Below are 18,014 nucleotides of genomic sequence, written 5' to 3' on the forward strand. Positions count from 1 at the left end.
ACAGGACACCGGGCATGTCGTGAGAGTCGGTCACAGCTCCCTGCCTCTGTAGCCACTGGAACAGTAGCAATTCACAAAGGCTGGTGAAGTCCACTGGTCCTGGGAATTCGGTCAGGGGCAAGCTCTCTTCCAAGCCCTTGGAGATCTTTTTAGCACAAGTTGAAAAGCAAAGGTGAAATCCACAAAGTCCTTTCTCCTCTCTAGGCAGCCAGGCAACCACTGCAGGCCAATCCCCCAAGCAGCACTTCAGATGGGAATAGTCTCTCCTCAGTTTCTTCAAGTTCCTTCTCAGCAGAGGTTTCTTCTTGTCAGTTCCAGGAGTAATCTAATTTCATGGGATCAGGGTCCCAAAACTTATAACCCAAAATCCTTTGTTCTCTGAGGGGAGAGGGACCTGTGCCAAGTTCAATCCAGTTCTGAAGCACTCTGTTTACCTTCCCTTCCACAGCACAGGGCAGGCACATCAGACTCCCCACAGGAGGTGGAGCCACCATTGAGGAAGGCAAGTACAGTCCAGGAGCACTTTGTTGACAGTCTTCCTTCTCTCCTTTCAGTGTGCAGGGCAGAGACATCAGACACACCACAGGGGGTGGAGCGAGCACTGTGGGAGGCGGGCACAGTCCTATTCAGGTCCCAGGTGCAACTCTTCCCTCCCATCTGGTTGCAGATCTCCCTATTCACCACCGGGCTGCCCCAGCCTGGCTCCTGGAATTCCCCAGTCCTGTCACACACAAACACAAACCCAGACAAGGAATACACAACCTAGCAGAGGCGTGCTCAAATGGTTAGGCAAGCAAATACCTACTTTCTAAAAGTGGTATTTGCAATCACAGAATATTAAAATAAACTTTACTAACAGATGTATTTTATTAATCTGAGTCCAGGCATACTAAACTTCAATGTCTACCATGTTCTCTGAGTCTGCTAGGATTTTAAACATGTAACAATCCAGCAGCCCATTCTAGCCTATGGAGAACAGGTAGCCTTGCAATAGTGAAAAAACGAAAATGGCTGTAATTCACTATTAGGACATGCCACACACATCAGGGCTTTTCCTACCTTACACTTACAATGCACCCTGCCCTTGGGCCTACCATAGGGGTGACTAATATGAAGAAAAGGGAAGGTTTAGGGACTGGCAAGTGGGTGCACTTGCCCAGTCAGCATGACAGTACCAGACTGCACGCAGGCTCTGCAATGGCAGACTTAGACAAGTTTTACAAGGCCGATTCTGTGGGTGGCACAACCAGTGCTGCAAGCCCACTAGCAGCATTTGAATTTACACGCCCTGGGCACACTCAGTGCACTGTACTAGGGTCAGACAAGTAAACCAAATATCCAATCATGGAACCACTAATCAATACATCAATTTACAGTAGGGAGCACTCGCACTGTGGCACTGGACAGCAGTGGCACAGTGCCCAAAGCATCTAACACCAGAAAAACACATGAGGCAACAGCAAAAATGGAAGGGCGACTCACGCCAATGGTGCCTGGTCTAATAGCGCCCCATCGAGATCTGCTATTTCCTGCAAGTCTAAGCTCGGTAACAGCAAAGTAGCTAGCAGCTCAGCCGCCTCCTCTTGTGTGAAATTAGACACCGGAGAATATATCCGGCTAAAATAGGAGGCGAAGGTGTCTGCAATACCAGCTCTATCATGACGTAATGCCTCACCTTCATCCATAATTTCAGCCACCCATCTTTTAGCTAGGTCCCTCCTATCAAGCCAAGCCAACAACTTGCTAGCTTTATCGCCAATATCATAGATCCTCTGTTGAGAGGCCCTATATTATTCCCTATCAGCTCCGGTCGTTATATCTTTATACTCCTTTTGCTTGATAGCCAACTAATGCGACTTCTTTGAAGACACACCTGACACTAAGTCGCGTTCAAGAGCTGTAATCTCAGCCTCGATAGTCTCCAATTGGAGATGCTTTTATTTCTTGTGCCCCGCTACAGCCACTGTATCAAAGGCCTCCAACAATATCACGCCGGATTGAACCGACCCATCGTTCTCTGCGAAGTACTGCTTGGTGACCTCTGTTAATTTAGAGAGAATTTCAGGAATTTTAAGATACCAAGGGCTTCGGACCATATCTCAGTGGTTAGAGGCGGGTGTACGACCATAATAAGTGACAATGGGCGATTGGTCACAGATACCTCTAGGTAAGAAGGACAATTTAGAAAACAGAGGAAGTTGATCAGCCTTGCAGAAAAAATAGTCAATACGGGACAAGCTCCCGTGCACACCAGAGTGGAAGGTATATTGCTTTTCCGCTGGGTTACAGACCCGCCAGACGATGATGATTCCAAGGGCCCCTAGAAACTCAGACAAACTATTCCAGCCCATCACACTCTTGACATTTTTTTATATTATCGACAGAACTCTTTAGTTTCTAGCTTGTGGTTTTTAATGCCTGAGATATCTCTAAATTTTAACGATTCGATGTCCGCTCAACTTATTTCTCAAATGCTAAGATCTACAAAACTACTGAAATAATATATACTAAATTTAAAAACACACTTTCTAAAATAAACTATACTTTCCTGCATCATTCATTATTTCGTACTGTGGTGGATAGCAAAATTTTCTTTGAAAGCTTGAATATGAAATGGAACTTTTTTACCCCTTCCTCCTTCAAAGGTTTTCCTTGTGTATAATACGAGACTTGTCATATCAACACATATCCTTTTCGCTAGGAATGTGCATAATATTGTGCAGATTCATAACATGTTAATTGATCAAAAATGCATTTTCGATGGTACAATAACTACAGTATCTCGAATGTTGACACAATACAATTTGCCACTTATTATCATTATTGTGTGTGACGAGGGCCCATGACTCAATGACTCACAAAAAAGCAGGCCTCGAGTGGTCATGATGACCCTCTACTCCCTCAACAATGGTAATAAATTGCATACTGCACTTAGCGGATGTAAATGGGTAGTTTATGACATGCTTTGTTTTCATTGACCGTAGGTATAAACAAAGGAAATTCAAACCAGAGCACAAGGGGTTTAATATGTGCAATGGCTAGTCCATATTGGTATGGCTTTAACTATTTTCTTTTGTAAAGAAAGTCCCAAATTGTATTTTCCAGGCTTTACGTGTTATCTTCTGAATTAAATTAAGATGTACCAAACTAATAATATGAAGTTTGACCTTTGCAGTGTAGGGTATAAGGGTATGAATCTATGTTGTTTATTATTACAATTGTTACAAATGCCATTTGTTATTGTGCCACCTTCATTGTGCCTTTTCCTTGGCATGGCATAAATATTAAGGGCCATATTTAAAAATATTTCATACAACGCAGCAACACACCTTGCAGTGCTGTGCTGCGTGAAAAGGAGAGGACAGGAATGCACCATATCAATCAAGCCGCTCTCTGCCTGGCCTGACACAAACTGCTGCCTAGTGCCAATGCAGGCGCCCTTGCACCAGCCAACCGTTCTGCCACCATACCAGATCCCAAAGATTGGTGGCGCTCAGCTCTATTTCAGCAGTATTTGCACTAACTGCGCGCATGTGGGACAACGTAGGGAATAGTGTAGTCCCTGTGAAAGGCAAAGTAGGCGCAGTCACATCAATGTTGTGCGCGACGTCCCAGAGAAATTAAGAATGTCGCCTGGATGGTGGTACCAAACTTAGGGGTATATTCCAAGTGAAGCGGGAAGGAAGCTTCGCGTCAACCGACCACTGTAGCCATTTGCTGTCCATCTGTTAGAATCCAGACGCCGGGAAATAGTCAAGCTGTGGCCCAGGGAATGATCGCAGTCAGAGCAGGAAGGCTGGGAAGAAATGAGGATGGGTGAATGAAGTGTCCCGTCTCAGGTGCCCGAAGTACTGGTGCAACATTGATGTGACTGTGCATACCTGCAATTTCATTGCCTTTCACTGGAACTACACTATTCCCTAAGCTGTCCCACGTGTTTAAATGCTGCAGGCAGATTCCTTCTGATCACCCTCCCCCTGACTTGGACCAATTGCTCATAATTCAGCAAGATAACAAATCTAAGTAACCTGGTCCTGATGACGACCTAAACTAAGAAAGGTCGAAACACCCTCGATCACCCAGCATTATGCTTGGCCTCAATGTGGTCAATCGAAAGAATTTAGAGTGGTATACCTATTCTGTATATAATTTCATTTGTATTATTGACCACCATTTCTGTTTGTATTTTTGCGCCGTTCACGCCATTTTTTTTCTAATCTTTTTACTAACCATCCACAAATTCGACAATACAAGGCATTGAGAAATACAGATATATATGTTTTGAGTCTTAGAGCAATCATGGGTACAAACATACAGAATACATTGTACTACAACAGGGGTTATGGCGTAAGTTGCTCATCGGAAACAGGGTCCGGGGGGAGCACAGATACATCCTCAATAGTTATTCCATTTGTCCCAGATGGAGGACCACTTCCTGGGGCTCCCATGGGAGAAATACACAGTTTTTTCCCTGAAGATGCACCAGTCCATGTCGTTTTTCCAGATGATCACCCCGTGTGGTTCCCTCGCCCCCCACAGCTGTGCTATGTTCAGCATGGCTATCATCTGGCCCAACGTTACCCACAACTTATCTCTGCTGTTGCGGTCTGTGGGCTCCCAGATATTCAAGAGGTACCTCTTTGCTTCTGGTAGTGTGACTACTCTGTCACCTGACTCATACATTCAAGCATTCTTGACCAGTAGGACTGGACGAGGGGGAACTCCCAGATTATGTCAATGAAGAAGCTAATCTGTCCACATCCGCGCCTACAATCACCCCCATCCATCCTAACCATTTAACCAGTGTTGGACCAGAGATGTATACCCTGTGGAGGATCTTAAACAGCACCAGATGTAATCTAGAAGAGATGACAACCTCTTATGGGGAGGCCGGAGCCTCCTGCCATTCATTCACGCTGTTTTTTCACCTCATGTCAATGCGCTGTTCACTGTCATAAGTACGTCTAGTGCACAACCCACTTAAGGTTACTTATACATTAATGTACTTTAGTACTGTAACAACTACTTGTAAATAAGAACCTTTTCCTGCAAATTTCTTTGAGTCTCCCGTCTCCCTTTCTTTTGAGTAATTCCTCTTATTTCAATTGCCTTGTGGATGACTACCAGTTGAGACATTGTTTTATATGCCTAGATATTCACAGCAGCATGAATAGAAACATATAAAATGTGTAAAATATGATTATTAAAATCAGACTCTATTTGGCTGAACAGCTTGTAGTTGAAAAATATTATAATTTGGTTAAATTTGTTAGAACACGTCTTGAAGACCAGTTCCTGTTACTTGCTACTAGCACCTGCTAACACCTGCGGGAGAAAGCTCACCAGTATTTAAATGGGTAGGCATAGAATAATTCGTCAATTGTAAAGTCTCACCGCCTTTTCTGTTGTATTAAGTATAAAAGGCATTTCGGGTTTTCACCTCACTGGGAACCCGCTGTGTCCTCTTTAAACATTACCAAAATCCCCAAATGACAGTATTCAACAGGTGGGTTAAGGTAGCTATCCAGGTATTCAGTCCTTAGATCCTGAACCAAGGGGGGTGGCCCTGCCCTGCCACGTTTGGTCATGGACGGGCATAGACGGGCCTGCCTTTGGCCTGGGCTTCACCCAGGCGGGGCCAGGGCACGCCCGCGTGTCCAACTCTGTGGGAGTCTTGCCGGCCTTTTGTGCGCCTCCAGGCGCAGGAGCATGTCGGCGGCCTTCCACCGCTAGGGATGCCGGGATTGGTAGACTCCCGGGCCCGCACACCAAAGTTCCACTTTTCCCATGCTGCAGGAGTCTTGCCGGCTATTTGTATGCACCTCCAGGTGCAGGAGTGCGTCATTGGTGGCCTTCTGCCACTAGGGATGCCGGGAATGGCAGTCCCCTGGGCCCACCCATCAAAGTTCCACTTTTCCAGCGCTGCGGGAGTCTTGCTGGCCTTTTTTGTACCCCCAGGCACAGGAGGGCGTCGTTGGCTGCCTTCCGCCACTGGGGAAGCCAGGAAGGGTAGTCCAGCGGGCCCACACACCATAGTTCCGCTTTTCTGTGAAGTCAATGTAATATGCATTCTGAGAGACAGTGAGCAGGGTTTTCGCCTGTACTGTGGTAACTGTGACTAGTATAGTATGCATCCTGAAAGATCTAGGAAGAGCACGCTCTTGCCTAACGTGTTTTATTTTGGCAATTCTGCTCCTTTACAATGTTTTATCATTTTTCTTTCCAGGAAAAGGAAAACCCATTATCAGAATTTCACATTCAGAACTTAATTCCAACAATAATGGATCTAACCTTTGGCGGTGTGGAGACAATCACCACGACTATGAAATATGGGTTACTAATGCTTTTGAAACACCCAGATGTTCAAGGTTAGCATTCAGTGGAAAAGTTGACAGAATGCATTGACTGAATATTACTAATTACATGAAGATAGTGTCCTTGATACTTTCTCCCAAAAAGTGATACCATCACTTCCTTAAGAGTGTTTTATTGTAAACAAGACTGCTTTACTTTCATACTTGGATTTTAAATTGTTTTCTTGCAATGCTTTTCTTCTAAGTTTAGGACCAGATTGAGAGTCTTAGATAGAGTTTTGTTGCACTGGGTATTTTGTCACAAATGCGACAGATTACCGTGTTATTCAAATCCTTGGTTTGCCTGCCTCATTTAGAGATGGGCAGACCTCCCGTTTTCAGTCAACAGATTCCCAGTCGGCTCCATTAATTGAAAACTTCCACTGATGGCACGGAAGCGTAGGTGCTGTCAGAGGAAGGACATGACACTGCCCACCCTATTTGGGGACGACTGGGTAATGTCTCTTTATCCCAGTCTGTCACCACCAGGAAAAACTTAGAAGTGAGAGACAGAAAAAAACATTCATTACCCCAAACTCTGGGAAAAACTTCCAGGGTTTGGGGCTAGGAAAAACACACTCAAACCATTTTGTACATTGAAAAGAACAGCCTTGATTGTGGTTTCTTTCAATTTACAATGATAGGCCACTAGGCTGGAGGTTATATCTAAATTTAGCAGGGGGTAGTCCATTGGGGTTGTGGACATAATGTCCTCCGCTACCCTGATTGTCTGTCAAACATTAGATTTAGGTGGACAAATGTGACCGGATCACTGAAAAAATATAGAATACAAAAATATAGAATACTGAAAATATCAAAGTAAAAATATAGAAAGCAAAAATATCGAAGTTCTATCTACAAACAGGTAAGTACAAAAATATCGAAAAAAATATATAGTTAGTCAAAATATCGATTTTTTTAAAAATGTCTTAAAAGTAATTTAAAATTAATGAAATATCAACTATAATTAACTAAAACAAACTTAAAAATACTTAAATAACTTTAAAAGTATTACATAATTAATTTAAGTTAAAAAAATAAACATACAATTTAATTTTTTAACACATTTATATATTAACATAATATTAATTTATAATATACAATATTATTACTGTAGTATAGCGGGAGGGTAACATTTACTATTACCACTCCTGCAACTGCAACAGTAGGGTAAACGTTGGATAGCGTAGGGGTAAAAATTACTATTCCCACTCCAGTGAGTGCAACAGTAGGGAAAGCGTTGGATAGCATAGGGGTAAAAAATACTATTCCCACTCCATAGAGTGCAACAGTAGGGAAAGCGTTGGATAGTGTAGGGGTAAAAATTACTATTCCCACTCCAGAGAGTGCAACAGTAGGGAAATCGTTGGATAGCGTAGGGGTAAAAATTACTATTCCCTCTCTAGAGAGTGCAACAGTAGGGAAAGCGTTGGATAGCGTAGGGGTAAAAATTACCATTCCCACTCCAGAGAGTGCAACAGTAGGGAAAGCGTTGGATAGCGTAGGGGTAACAATTACTATTCGCACTCCAGAGAGTGCAACGGTAGGGAAAGCGTTGATAGCGTAGGGGTAAAAATTTCTATTCCCACTCCAGAGGGTGCAACAGTAGGGAAAATGTTGGATAGCGTAGGGGTAAAAAATACTATTCCCACTCCAGAGAGTTCAACAGTAGGGAAAGCGTTGGATAGCGTAGGGGTACAAATTATTATTCCCACTCCAGAGAGGGCAACAGTAGGGAAAGTGTTGGATAGGGTAGTGGTAAAAATTACTATTCCCACTCCAGTGAGTGCAACAGTAGGGGAAGTAAATACTTCATATATTAATACAAATAAATTAAATATTAATACCAATACAAAATTAATTAAAAAAAATTACCAATTTAATATAATATAATAATTAATCAATTAAAAATACAAATAAAAATTAATTGTTAAAATTCATTACCTTTTAAAACAAATTAATTAGCAATTAACAATTAATTAATTAGCAATTAAAAATTAATTAACAATTTATTCAAAATAAATACCAATAAATACATTAAAATATTTAATTAATTACAATTAAATTACTTCCCACCCTATTGCCCTATAAACCCACAACCCGCTACGGGAAATAAATGGATTAAATTAACATAATTATCAATTAACCAATGAATACAAATTAATTACCAATTAAAATGTAATTCATTACCAATTAAAAATTATTTAACAATTAATTCCAGATATTTACCAAAAAATAAATTAAAATATGTAATTAATTATAATTAAATTACTTCCCACCCTAGTCACCTATATACCCACAACCCGCTACAGAATTAAATTACGCAAAAATTAAATAACATAAAATTCATTACTTAAAATAAATTATAACATTTTTTTACACTTTTCACACATATACTAGCACACAAAACACTTTGAAAAATTCAATATTATTAAAAATTCGAAATATTTAATACCTATATTATATACTTCGATATTTTGACTTTCTATATTTATGAAAATTGATAATAAATTGCTTACCTTAAATTCGATATTATTGTTGCCCATATTCTTGTCCATTCTATATTTTCACTTCGATATTACTGCAATTCTATATTTTGGAATTGATATTTTGTCTGTATACCGGAGTACCATGACCATCAAACGCTTGGTTCGCCAGAAGAATCATGAGTTGGGCAAACTGTCAGTTTTTCGAAGGTAGTGCTCTCATTCACTCTGCCACCTGAAAACATATTCTGATAGCCCGATGCAGTAGGAGCTCTTGGGGTAACTCCATCATGCTTAGACCTGGGCGGTGAACTCTGCTCCATTTGCGGAGTGTGCAGAGTTTTTTGTACACAGATTTTTCCTTGCTTGCACTCGCTAACAGTAAGTTGCCGAGCAAGGAAAATCCAACACTAGACCACTTCTTCTCAAAGAAGGCGGTCGTGGATGGTTGCTACCGCTCGCGTTGAGAAACCTTAACTTTGCGTTGAGGAAGCTGCCACTCAATTAAAACTTCTACTTGAGCTGCAGTTTAGAAGCAGCACCCTCTTGCGCTGTGGGGGATGCCGTTCGTGCTGATTTTACAGCTCTGGACAAACCCCCAGCTTCAAAAATCTGTGCGAATGGCGCGAGGTAAACCACTCGGCCACTTACGGAACGCTGCGTATGTTGGCAGGGTTTTTTTGTCATTTTGCGGTGTTCTGCGTAGCGGAACCCTGCCCAGGCCTAATCATACGGCCCACCCTATTTAGGTCTGATGGCTTTTCTTTCTTTATGTCTGTCACTGCCAGGAAAAGCTTGTGGTCATGACAGTGAATGCAAATAATGACCCCCTAGAGCCAGGGACAAAATAGATTGGATGTGGGGAATCATCATGTATTTCCTTAATGGAAAACTCACACATTGGGTGTTTTATTTTATTTAAACAAAAAGCTTGGTGGATGACCATCATTACCAATAGTGTCCCCTGTAACCATTCTGGACTTACTACCACTAACCAAACTCAAAATCAGGACCTTAATTTTAACTAGGTTCGGTATGTCAGTTACAAATATTGACATAATGTGTGGGCATGGTTTGCCAACAACAGAATAAAATACGAGAGGCCTCTGTTTCCCAACTGATAAGTGATAGTTTCATACCACCATCTACAGCTTTACTTACATGTAACGGATGGTGTATATAAATGGGCGCCCATAATATACAAAACATTGCCATCATGATGCTAGGGCCAACAGTATATCAAATGCAGTACCATCAAGCCTTAAGTCAGTGGCGGACAGTTTCACTCTAAAGATTGTCACAGTAAGCCAAAATTACCACTATTATACCTAGGCCAGCATCAGCCAGACGTAGGTACCATCATCATACTATGGTTACCCACATGATGACAATGATTATCTCATAAAGCCAGGACCAGCATTGTGCTAAAAATCCATACCTTCACTCCATAGGTGTTCACAGTATTAAAAAAATTCCCACCAATATTGTGAGAGCCATCATCAGAGCAGAGAAGAGTAATATGATGACAAGAACACCCAAATGATAGCAAAACCTTTTATCTTCCTCCCAGGAATATCCAATCATCAAATTGTCGGTATCATCACACCGGCGTGTACCCTCACACCATGGCTGTTTATAGTATGCAAAAAGGTAATTAGAATAAATAAATTGAAATTAGAATATGCTACGAACAGAGCTATTGCACAACAAAGACCAACGTTATTCTAGCGATTGGAATTGTAGAACTCAATTTTGGTTAAGGAGAATTTTGACTGAAAAGTGGCAAACGTTAGAGGTTCTGAGCCATGGTGGAGATCTTTATTGAGCGAAATACCATTGTTGCCGAGATGGGGGTTACATGTGGAAGAGTTAGTTGTCTGCGTTAGATTCTTGTTCCATCATAACAAGAACGTAGATTTATTGATGAGTGGAGACTTGTTTGACTACTAATTTTAAGGATTTAGCAGTGGCTAGAAGTGTTTGTTTCAAGTGGGGAAACTTGCGCTGTGACATTGTTAAGAGTGATACTGTAGGACAGGGAGAGCATAGATATCGCTGGATAACTAGGCTCGGAGGATGTGGTGAAGGGTTGTCAATTAGCCATTGAGCACCCTGAGTACTAAGGTATGATGTCTAGTAATTTAACCAGTTTGGTAGATTGCAACCAACTTCAACATGTTTGAGTTTTTTTATGTGATTCTGGATTTTTTGTTTTTTTAATGGGAAGTATGCAGTAATTTAGTCAACTGCAGAGAAAAAAGAGTTGGAGAGATATATTGACAACATGCTAGATAGAAAGTTTATTAACTGAGTGAATATCATATTTAACGTTTCCATTCGAGCACACCACTAAGGGGTCGATTCCGATCCTGGAAAAAAAAGTCCGTACGATTCGTATCCGGAACCCTCTCCGTACGAAGCGTATTTATGCTGTACGACCCGACGAGTACGATCCGGACCGGGGTATGAGTACGCGATTCGTACGGTCCACGTCAGGTAAGGGTGATTCGTACGGAAAAGCACACACTCACATACACACCGTACGGTCTGTACACCCCATGATTGCAGGGGTACGCATCGTACCCCTGCGATCATGGGGAGTACGCACCGTACCCCGCAATCGCAGGGTGTACGCACCGTACACCCAGCGAACATGGGTTACGGTGTGTACACCCCATAATCGCAGGGGTAGGGTGCGTACCCCTGCGATCATGGGGTGTACGCACCATACCCGGGGGGGTGTTCTGTACCTGTTTTGAGGCGAACTCTGCTTCTACAGATGTTTTCGGCTCCCGTAGAAAAAGTGGCGTACGGTGCGTACCCGACGCGAATCGTACTTGCTAGGTCGGAAAAACCAGCCACGAACCGTACGGATGCCGCATACAGTGGGTTCCGAGGGAGATTCGTACGGGGATTTGATTTGTACGGTCTCTGTACGATTCGTACGTAGTCCAGCTCCTGCTACGAATCGTACTTCGTCGTACGTACGGGGGATGTTGCAGGGTACGATTCGTATGGGAAAAACGCTCTGAACGGCTATTCGGAGCGGTTTTTCCCCGAATCGGAATCGACCCCATAATGTGTTTAGGAGACCTAAGAGGAAATAGGATCTCTGATTGTCTCAATATTTTTTTGTTCCTATATAACTAAGTATTTAATATATTTTGGTTGCCAATGTATTCCCAGTGCCGGATTAAACCCTGTGGAGGCCCCTAGGCAGTAGACATTTCAAGCCCCCCCTCGCAAATTATCTCCTAATATCCAATGCACTAGACATTTTTACAAACTGACAGCTGCTATAAGATGAGCTTTTAAGAGACAAACGGCTTGAATCTGATGTCTCTGGTTTAAACACCATCAATACAGTATTTTCTCTAGATAGTCTTTAATCTAAAGTTCTCCTTTCTTTGAGTTGATTCATTTTTTTTGTATCTTGGCAACAATAGTCAAGAAAGCTTCTTTGTAATTGTCTTTCAAGATCAAATCAATATTATTTTGATCCGTTGTGGCGGGGCCTCTAAAAGGAGTGGGGCCCATAGGCTAGGGCCTACTTTGCCTATTTGGTAATCGGCCACTGCTTAGTACAGTGCTATTAATGCAGATGGTGACACAAAGGGGGTTGAGAGGTAGAAGCTCAGTCTTATTCATATTTAAGGAGTATCTGAACATTTAGAAAAGTTTTGAATGTATTGTTTATTGCTTATTATGAAAACTCAATAAACTATTTTGAACACAAGAAAAGTCTTGAATGATGTTCAGAATGGCTGGGATAACAGAGTCAGCTTCTTTAGTGAAAATCAACATGTCGTCAGCATAAACTGCAGTTTTACATCATGAACTCCTAAAGCTAAAACCTATACTATGAGAAAATGTGTTTAATAATAGAAGGAGAGGGTCTATTGGCAGCAGATATAAAACTGGAGACAGCAGGAAGCCTTTAATGGTGCCTTGATGGAGGGTAAAGCATTCTGGGGTTGTACCATTAATCTGGATTCTGGCTGAAGGGTGTGCAGCACCGCAAGGTGACTTGCCGCGCTGTGTGATATTTTGGTAATTATGCCCCTTTGTCCTAGAGAAACTATTGTGTGGTGGGGAGAAGGTGAAGATGCATCCTGTAGGTTTATGCAGATGCCAAACATCCATTAATGTAAGGGAAGAGCAGATATTATACAGGTTTATATGAGCCTTTGGGAGGTCTGTATTTATAAGGGGATTGTCTGTGTAGAATTATGTCCATTCATGAAGTGAGTTCCCCACCTACAGTAATATGGAAAGCAGCTGGGAGTAGCACAAATTTAGAGTTTAACGCAGTCCAAGATTAAGGATCATCTATGTTGGGATCATAAACACCTAGAGTATATATCTAAATCAAGTCTCATGATTAGCCATCTTCCTTCGTTACCCTGTTCTGAGGCACTTATGGATAGTCCTGAACAGTTCAACATGAGAGTAAAGACACAGTTTTTCTTGCAATCACTGCAGAACACGTCAAGTCATAGACCTAGCCACAGCAAAACATCCTATTTTGGTTTCCTGAAACAAATCTATGTCGCCTATTGCAGTAGTCAGATAATTCCTTTTGTTTCACTGAATGTTCAAGGCCTTTGGCATTAATCTAGATTACTTTCATGGTGACCACATTTGAATATCTATGAATCATATCATTAGATCTGGTTATGATTATTGGAGAGGAAACTGAAGGAGCTGAAAAGTGTGGGAGAAGTAGACAGTGAGCCACTTGGTTCGAGGGTTACATAAGAGGATAGAAGGAGAACAGGAAAGGATTTTAAAGACTAATAGTAAATAAATCAAGATACAACATATGTAGAAGGAGAACAGGAAACAAGAGTGAAAAACATAATAGGAAAAATGGAAATAGAACAAAAAACAAATCCCAAAAACAAAACACCAACCGATAACACACAGTGGGGGAGTCCCAGAGAGACAGGTCTATAAAATGAGACAGTGGGGAAACCCATCCAAGGGGACTGTCTTGTGTTTCATGAAAGCAGTAAACCAGCAAGAATATAAACAAGCTTTAATGTAGTTCCTATATTCCCATTAGGCTCTGCGCATTGGAATAATATATCCTATAGATTTGACGTAGGACTGAGGTCTACTAAGTCTCTATCGAATATACTAGATTTAATTGGGAGTGCCAGATAGCTTAGTGGTCTCTTTCTCGAATAAACAAGAACGGATTAGTCTCTGACAACTGCATAAACATGACAACTTTATCTCCCAGGAATAAGAAATGTATCTCTAGAGTCGCGGAAACAATAGATGGTTATTTTACTCAGTCAATCGTGCATGCTTCATTTCACCAGAGGTGCAGAGAAATAGAGAGACAGGCGTTTTCAATAAAAGGATTTATTGAACAGTCTTCTTTCTCATGCAGAGGAAATGAACTGCTACAATCGTAATACTGGTTGCAAAGTACAATGCGTAAAGTACGAAGAGTATTATAAAATAATACTGTAAAAGCATGATATGGTTTCCAAGCCATAAAATACATAGAATACATACATTAATAAATAAAGACTAAAAGTACTCAACTGGTGCTTCTAAAATGTGCCTACCCCGGTGTACCTAACCTAGGTCTAGTACAAGGGAAGAAGTAAGTGAGGTGTAGCTTAGTTTCAGGATTCTTTTGCCAAGAATCTATCCAAGAATTCTCTACGGGTCTAATCAGCTCCGTACCTTGGTTTAGAATGAAGGAGGTCTGGTATCTCTCTCTCTCAGGACTCGATCTCAAAACAACCCGCAAGGGTAGCTTGGAACCACTGGAGCTGAATTTCTCTGCAAGAGAAAAGACAGCGTCTCTCTCAGTGCGTCTGCTGGAGGGTCGGCTTCCTTCGGCACTTGCTTCGGCGAGCTGTGTCGTGTAGGTAGATAGTCAAACTGCTCCAAATCATCGTGTGTTTGCCTGGGCAAGTGTGGGCATATTTATACCTTGAAGGTGCCTATTTTGACGTAAGGTTGGACATATTAACGTAATCAAAGACTCAGTTCTTTGTAAACTCCATGAGTTCTTGGATAAATCAATATTCAAACAAGGGGAAGTCCCTGACTGCTGAAGGCGGGTTTTTCCAAGAAATCGTTGTGGATTTTTGGAACTAGTGGAAGTAGCCATGCCGTATTTGGACTGCATAGGCTAAGTCTAAAAATGGTTATGATTTCTATGCCTATATAAGGATAGGGTATATATGAGCATGAATCGGGAAAATGACACTAGGGTCCTACATTCATATACAACACCCACTCCACTTTATTATGTTAAACATTACTAAATTATAAGCACTAAAACATATTTAAAGCAGGTGTTTACAATCCCCACCCAAAATACAAAAAATGCATTTGAAAAGGTTTGCACACGAAAAAAGTATTTGACTCTACGCAATTAAGAATAGTGTTTTCATATGAAGTATAAAGCATGAAAGCATTAATACTAACTAAAACAAAAATGAAATGCACATTCATGAAATGGCTCTTAATAACAGAAAAAGAAGTCGAGACCATCCCATAGCAGAATATATTTTGGTTATGAGGACAAGGTCAAAAATTGTCTGTAGGAAGTAGTCAAAAAAGGGAATTTCTTGTTCTCTAAGGATTGTTCTACTTTAAGCAGATTACATTGTGCCCAAAAAAATAATATATATTTTCAAGTTCTTTGGGAAAAAGTCAAAATTAGTCGTAGAAAAAATAGAGTTCCAAAGCTTTGGAAGGATTGTTATGTTATGAAAAGCGAAGGCCAAATTCAGAGTTCATGGAACACTGTGTGCAAATTTCAAAAGTTATTCTCGGTGTCAGGAGAAAACACCAAATCGTCTAGGCTGGCAAAGAAATCGTCTACCACAGTAGGTGAAAGTGGAAGTACTTCATTAAGTAGATTGTGCACAGATGAGAAGCATCGCCGTCAGCGTCAGCGGCGTTAGCAATGTTTAAATCAGATGGTACCAGTGTGCCTGTCGATCCGCGTATCTCACCTCCAGTTGGATTTGCCGGTGAGATCTCAATGAATGCCGTCATCAGGATAGGTAGCTGTTTGGGGCAACACAACACGTGAGCAATTACCGGACCCAGTAACGCGTCAGCATCCATTGGCAGTGCTGATGAAAGTGTAAGACAAATGTCCAACACGCATTCCTCTCCGCAAAGCAGGCATCGTAGAACAGGTAAGATGCAATCTTGCCTGATTGGTCTGAACGCGAGAAACCATGTGGTATTCAGATCTCTTAAACGAGCCTAGCCAAGAATCTATGTAATTCTGTCACGGTGCCGCATGGCTAGGAGAGCATTCTCCATGGTAGTCTGGGTATCGTCGGTGACTGGACTTGCCATATCGGAGCAGAAGAAATAAAAATAGAATTCCTGCTATGAGTCCCAAAAGAAGAAGCAGGCCACCAAACACAAAGTGCACGAAATTTGGAAAAATGCATAGGACTGCTTGAAAGGGTGCTAACAGTCCCGAAAAAACTGTCTTAAATACATGTACAATACCACTCGTATCAGACATGTTTAAGATACGACCTAACATTTCTGCAAAATGTATTGGGCAGTTTGTTGATAAAAAGGTGTGTATCTCTGCAGAAGTTCTTGCAGCTTGCAGATCATACGTTTCTCTGGACGAGGTCAGTGGCACAGTTTTTTGCAAAAGAATGGCTTTCATTCTGCTTAAAGTATCAATTCGTATAGAAGGGATATTCAGTGAAGGCCATAACGCTGACTCCCTGTCTTTCTTGCTTTTTGGGAACAATACTTGCATACAACAAGTGACCCTGGCTGACACACTAACGAGATAGGCTATACCTAGCATTATTCTACAACAGCTGTGATCACTCAACATTATGTAGCTACCATTGGATAGCTGCCTAAAAACTGGGTCAATCACTGCTGCGGGAGAACCGTGCAGGTGGTAAGAAAGGTTATTTGAAGAACCCTCACAGGCTCCGTGTAAATTAGTACCTTGACATAAAAGTGTACCGCTTAGCGAGTTCTTACAATTTTTTCCACTAAGAAATACCTCCTTTCCCCCACTCCAACATTTGTGTGTGTATGGTGAATTCCAGGGTGACTTAATGTATTCTTTACCTAACCTTTCATACAGGCCCGCTGGTACGTGTTTTAAGCAATACTGAAACAGGAAAATCGTCACTGGTATCGTGATGGTGCCATGTATTATCCATTCCACGATTGGTTTCTCAGAAACAGTTAATGGTAGTCTTTCCAGTTTTTCTATGCTCAGCACTGTATAGTCTGCTCCTCTTGGTGCCAAAGAGATTTGTTTAACTGTAAGGTTAAAGACAGTAAACAATGACGTGGTGTTGATTAGACGCCATGGCACGCAGCCTGAATGGAGATTTTGTAATGTCCAGCCTAGCAGCTTTATAGAACCTAATTGAGACTGGCCATGTTGTAACATTAGCAAGTCCTGCTCTATTATGTCAATAGCAGATGATACAATTCTGTCCAAAGAATAAATTCTGGAGGACAGAGTCGTTAACCCATTGTCCACTACAGAGAGAGCTTTCTCTAGATTAATACAATCAATTTCTTGTATTCTTTCTGCAGTTTCCATTTGCATGACTTTCCATGCTTCATTGTAAGCAGAGTATATACCGGCGTATATAAAACATTTTTGACGTGGTTTACGAGGTCCAAGCAAGAAGTCTCATAAATCAACGCCTTCTTTAAGTAAAGTTAAGTGTTGTTTAATTTCTGGAAGTGTGGATTTCTGTAGCCACTCAAGGCATAGTTTTCCTACACTGTATGTTGTAACTATCCCTGGATGTTGTCTCTGGGAATATCTTGGGTCTGGCCTAGTTAATTTGAACCCTTGTGTTTTGTTCAGGAATCTAGCTTGACAGTTATTCATGTCTGTGGGCCAGATTACCATTTTTTCCATTCAGGATTAGTTCTGTTCTGTTGTAAAATCTGTATTACACCTACCTCCTCATCTGCAGTGCCATTACTGTCAGGTGTGGCTTTAGGTATGGACGGTTTGTTTAAATCTTTTATCTTAGCTAAGCCAAGACATGATGTTTGTTGAACAGTGTCATTTAAAAACATTATTTGTTCTGGGATAATGCAGGCTCTGAACAAGGCTTCTAAACCTTGCACCTGCCAGTCTTTTGTGCCCCAGACAGTTTTTGTTCAATGTTGTCTTTCCAAAAGT

The 18,014-nt window shown here is 41.4% G+C and overlaps 1 pseudogene; it reads left to right on the forward strand.

Moving 5' to 3' along the window:
• The window catches only part of LOC144783309 (cytochrome P450 2G1-like), a 327,078-nt pseudogene that overhangs the window by 232,701 nt on the left and 76,363 nt on the right, over nucleotides 1-18,014 (forward strand).

Source organism: Lissotriton helveticus, chromosome 9 (genome assembly GCF_964261635.1).
Source record: "Lissotriton helveticus chromosome 9, aLisHel1.1, whole genome shotgun sequence".
NCBI classification, from domain to species: domain Eukaryota; kingdom Metazoa; phylum Chordata; class Amphibia; order Caudata; family Salamandridae; genus Lissotriton; species Lissotriton helveticus.